The sequence below is a fragment of the Aegilops tauschii genome, chromosome 3, assembly GCF_002575655.3.
Source record: "Aegilops tauschii subsp. strangulata cultivar AL8/78 chromosome 3, Aet v6.0, whole genome shotgun sequence".
NCBI classification, from domain to species: domain Eukaryota; kingdom Viridiplantae; phylum Streptophyta; class Magnoliopsida; order Poales; family Poaceae; genus Aegilops; species Aegilops tauschii.
In genome coordinates, this window is record NC_053037.3 from 162,515,711 (window position 1) to 162,521,710 (window position 6,000).

Below are 6,000 nucleotides of genomic sequence, written 5' to 3' on the forward strand. Positions count from 1 at the left end.
TGTAATATAGGCATCACGTCCGTGTCAAGTAGACCGACTCCTGCCTGCATCTACTACTATTACTCCACACATCGACCGACTCCTGCCTGCATCTAGAGTATTAAGTTCATGAAGAACAGAGTAACGCTTTAAGTAAGATGACATGATGTAGAGGAATAAACTCAAGCAATATGATGTAAGCCCCATCTTTTTATCCTAGATGGCAACAATACAATACGTGCCTCGCTACCTGTTGGGGATATAACTACTAAGTATAAACCGCCCAGGAGGGGCCGGGTTATACTTATAATGAGCTATTCATACTAAAGCCCATGAAGACAAGGAGTATGGCGCTTTACGAAGGAGATCTAGCAAAGAAGGCCCAAGGCCCAGAGGCGGATTAGGGCCCGTAGATGTAAACCGCCATATGATGTATGACTTGTATGATAAGATAGGAAAGGGTAGAAACCAAGCCGGACACGTTTATGAGCCGGCCGGGATTCTGTAAACCGCCGGGCGTCAATCTGTGTATATAAAGGGACGACCTGGCGGCGGTTTAGGGAGAAGAACCAATAGATCGAGAGCCAGGCAAAGCGTATTCGCTCCCTGGTCATCGAAACCCTAGCAATACCACCACAACTGAATTAGGCTTTTACCTTCACCGCAAGGGGCCGAACCAGTATAAAATCCTTGCATCCTTCGTCCTGCTTTAACCACTTTAAGCTAACTACGTTGCGATGGCTCCACGACTAAGTCCTCACACCAGGACATCTGCCGTAAAAAAACCACGACAGTTGGCGCCCACTGTGGGGCTATCGCGTGATGGTTTCAAGTTCTTAGAGGGCAGCTTCGAAGGGCTCAAGGGATACGCTGTGGGCCGGATGACCAAGAGTCGTCGCGGCAAGCTCTACATCGACGATGCAGGCTGGGCCCCCGAGGCCGGCTCAATTGAGTACGGGTACCGGGTCCCCTTCGGCGGAATTCACGTCTTCATTGGCAAGATCGGCGAACCGGGCCCTGAGCCGGACATCTGCACCGACATCGTCGAAACGGCTCAGCGTGCGAGACCCGCCCGGGTTCAGCCTGCCATGAAGCGTGCCTTCGTGGGAGTCATCCATGGAGCGGAATTTGAGGACAAATTGGCATCTGGTGATGAAACCGTCGTTTACTCCGGTGACGAATCATCTACCGGAGAGACCGAGTCATTGTACCAACTGCAAGACGGCCGGCTTGGGGGCTGTTCCGATGGCGACAGTATTCCGGACCCCTTTGATCCGCCGAGCCGGGTTGCGATCTTTATGGCCGGTACACAGCCAGCGCAACACTCTTCGACTGCAGCAGCGATAGTCTCTGGGTCAGCAGCGGCGACAGCAGCCGGGGCAGGAGGCCCTATGCGACCGCCGGCTCAGGTTTTGTTCGATCTATTTGACACTTTGGCAACGCTGCTGGCGGCAGAGGTTAACCCGGCGAATCAGGATCAACATAACACGGAAGTTGCGAAAGTGAAGGATCAGATAGCACAAGCCAAGGCAGACCTGGTAGCTGAGGACACCAGGATGGCCGCAGAGCGGGCCGAGTTGGATGAACGGGCTTACCGGCTTATGTTAGATCAGAACGCTTCAAATGATGTCATGAGGAGAAGGTACCGGTCTCACCTGCCTCCGATTTATGAGGCAAGGAATCTCTTTAACACACCAGGAGCAGGAACCAGTAACCAGCCAGTGGTAAACCGGGTGGAGGCACCTGGAACGAGGGCGCCGGTTCAGCCGCGCACGATGGATCAACCCCGCCAGAACAATATCCCGTCGCAACACATACCGACGCCTCCGGGTCATTACTCTAACCCTTTGGATGACATAGTCGCCGCCGCTTCACGATTGGCGGCTCTCCCAGTCGAAGGCGAGTCCCCAGTAGAGGTTGAGACACGACGGGCTAGAGAGCTCCTTCAGATAGCCTTGACTCAGCAGCAGGCTTATTCGTACAGCCGCGAGAGGATTCATTCCACCCCCCGCCCAAGCCGGAGTTACAGCAGGCATATTGATGAACCGGCTGTGTCAAGCACTGCGCGGAACCGTAACCCGCCTCGTGGGCATAACCCGGCGGGCGGTGGTGCTAATGCTCAGAACGTGGTGGATCATGGTAGAGCACGTCGAGAGGCCGAGTTAGCGGCGCAGTATGCGGCCCGTCAGCTTACTTCGATTCATCCAACAACTTCGGTGGAACCAGGTGTTGCTTTCAATTCTTTGGGGGTGCCGTGTCTCAGCCCGGCTCTATGTAATGTGCGGCTGCCCAAGGATTTCAAAGGTCCTCGTAAAGTGCCCAATTACACTGCCGACTTACCCCCCGAATCATGGATTGATTGCTACGAGATGGCGATGGAAATGCTGGATGTTGATGGTGCTGCATGTGCTAAATACTTCACCATAATGTTGGAGGAACAACTCGTACTTGGCTGAAAGAGTTGCCAGCTAACTCCATTGGATCATGGGTCGAGTTAAAGGCCCGGTTTATCCAGAATTTCAAAGACACGTGCAAGCAGCCCATGTCAATTGTGGATTTAGCCGCCTGTGTCCAAGAAGAAGGTGAATCGACGACCCGTTGGGTGCGCCGGGTCTCAGCAATCCTACATTCGTCGGACCGCATCAATGCCGATTCAGCAGTCTTAACATTGGAAGGAAATTGTCGGTTCACGCCTCTGAAGCTGAAGTTAGGACGGCTCAAACATCACTGCAACGACATGGGGACACTTATGGTGGCTCTGTTTAAGTACGCTGACTCTGATGGTACCAAGGACCCCGAGTTTGATGATGAAAAGACGGGGAAGGGAAAGAAGAGCAGCAGCACCAGGGGGCAGCAGCATAACCCGGCGGGCCATGGAAACAACGGTAAGCGCAAGGCTGGTAACAGTTTAGATTTTGTGGCTAACACCAACACATAGAATAATGGTCAGCGTCGTAAGGGTAAACTGCCCCCGCGGAGTGGAGGATCAGGTATCAACCTTGAGCACCTGTTAAACCAGCCTTGTCCAAGGCACGGGATGGGAGAAAGGCCATCTACGCACCTCTGGAAGGATTGCTTTATTATGAGGGAGTTCAAAAATTCAAATCTTTTCCAAGATGGTCATGGTATGGGCGGCGGTTCAGGACCCGATTTTCATGGGCCGGGTTACGGCGGAAGCGGTTCTGGCTTAGGATTTCAAGGCAATCAAGGCAGTCATGGCAACCAAGGTGGTTATAATCAGCAACATAATCATGGGAGTCAACAGCAACAACAGTCGGGTTATCAGAGCAACCCAAAGCAGTTGAATAGTGTGCTGTATCATGTCTTCACCACTAGCCTATGCAAGCGCGACCAGAAGCTTCATAAAAGGGCAGTAAACTCCGTTGAACCGGCAGTGCCCCGTTACTTGCGCTGGTCGGAACAACCCATTGTGTGGAGTCGAGAGGATCATCCGCCCCGGGTTGATAATCCGGGTCATCTGGCATTGGTGGTGGCACCTCAGGTTGGAGGGTATAAGTTCACCAAGGTGCTCATGGACGGGGGGAGCAGCATCAATATTCTCTATTATGAAACCTTCCGTCGCATGGGGTTGACAGATAAAAATCTCAAACCGTCGAACACTGTTTTCCATGGTGTGGTGCCTGGTAAGTCGGCGTATCCAGTCGGTAAGATAGCCCTGGAGGTTGCTTTTGGAGATGATCATGACTCTAGATCAGAGACATTGACCTTTGAAGTGGTTAAAATCAAGAGCCCTTATCATGCCCTGTTTGGACGGCCGACTTATGCTAAGTTCATGGCAAGGTCCTGTTATGTTTATCTGCAGCTCAAGATGCCGGGTCATAAGGGGACTATCACGGTACATGGGAGCCGTAAGATAGCTTTGGAATGTGAAGAAGGGGATGCGGCTTATGCCGAGTCGGTTTGTGCAACAGAGGAGTTGAAGTTTTGTAAGGACAATGTTGATCCGACGGATATGACTTCTTTGAAAAAGCCAACTACAGAGCATGATCCGGCCTTGAAGTTTAAATCGGCTGATGAGACTAAGTTAGTTAATTTTGTTCCTGGCGATTCATCCAAGCAGTTTAGCATCAGTGCTAATCTGGATCCGAAATAGGAAAGCGCGCTCATCGAGTTCATCCGTGAGAACCGGGACATCTTTGCATGGAAACCTTCTGACATGCCAGGTGTACCGAGGGAACTCGCTGAGCACACTCTTAACATCGATCCCAAGTTTAAACCGGTCAGGCAGTTTCTCCACCGCTTCAATGAAGAAAGGCGCAAGGCTATTGGTGAGGAGGTAGCCTGGCTCTTGGCAGCAGGGTTCATTGTGGAGGTTTTTCACCCTGAGTGGTTAGCTAACCCGGTGCTGGTACTTAAGAAGAACGACACTTGGCGTATGTGTGTGGATTACATGGATTTGAACAAGGCTTGTCCGGCTGATCCCTTTGCTCTCCCTCGTATTGATCAGATTATTGATGCTACGGCGGGTTGTGAGCGTTTGAGTTTTATGGATGCTTACTCTGGTTATCATCAGATCAAGATGGCAGTTAAGGACCAGGAGAAGATGGCTTTCATAACTCTGTTTGGAGCCTTCTGTTATGTGTCTATGCCTTTTGGGCTCAAGAGTGCCCAGGCGACTTATCAGCGATGTGTGCAAAATTGCCTTCACAGTCAGATTGGGCGCAATGTTCATACTTATGTAGATGACATTGTGGTGAAGTCAAGAAAGAAGGAGACCCTGGTTGATGATTTGAAGGAGACGTTTGACAATCTTCGGGTCTACAAAATGATGCTTAACCCGGCAAAATGTGTCTTTGGCGTACCAGCGGGCAAGCTCTTGGGTTTTTTGGTGTCTAACAGGGGCATTGAAGCTAATCCGGAGAAGATCAAAGCCATTACTTCCCTGGCTAAACCGGCGTGTGTCAATGACGTTCAGCGTTTGGCGGGCCGGATTGCAGCTTTGAGCTGGTTTATAAGACGCCTTGGAGAAAAGGCCATCCCTCTGTATCAGATGATGAAGAAGTCAGATGATTTTGTTTGGAGTGATGCTGCTAATGAGGCGTTTGAGGATTTGAAGAAACAGCTGGCTGAGCCGCCCGTTCTTGCTGCTCCTATTGATAAAGAGCCCTTGTTGTTATATGTGGCTGCTAATGCCCAGGCTGTCAGTGTAGCCATTGTGGTGGAATGGAAGGAGGCAGGCAAAGAATACCCGGTTCAGAGACCGGTTTACTACGTCAGTGAAGTGCTTATCGAGTCTAAGCAGAGGTATCCGCACTGGCAGAAGCTGGTATACGGGGTGTTCATGGCCAGCAGAAAGCTCAAGCAGTACTTTCAGGGACATCCTATTACGGTGGTCAGCTCTGCTCCTTTGGGAGATATCATTCAAAATAGAGAAGCCACATGACGAGTTGCCAAGTGGGCCATTAAGCTTGGACCCCATGGTCTGAAGTATGTGCCTCGCACGGCCATCAAGTCACAAGCGCTCGTGGATTTTATCAATGACTGGACAGAGTTGCAGGTGCCTGAAGATAAACCGGATAACACGTACTGGACAATTCATTTTTACGGGTCCAGGCAACTGGAAGGCTCGGGGGCTGGAGTTGTGCTTGCTTCCCCTCGAGGTGATAAATTTTGTTATGTTCTCCGGCTGATGTTTCCTTGTACTAACAATGCAGCTGAATATGAGGCCTTACTTCACGGTCTTCGGATGGCTAAGGAGCTGAACTTAAGCCGGGTGAGATGCTTTGGCGACTCCGATTTAGTAGCTCAACAAGTCTCTGGTAAGTGGGATTCTAAGGATCCACTCATGGTGGCTTATCGATGAGAAGTGGATATTATTGCTGGTTACTTCAAAGGTTATCAAGTTGAGCATATTGATCGGAGGAAAAATGAAGCGGCCGATGCCTTAAGCCGGTTGGGTTCTCAACGTAAATCGGTGCCGCCTAATGTCTTTCTTGATCTCTTGCATAACCCGTCGGTTAAGTTACCTACGGAGGAGGATTTGGCTATTCCTGACCCGGA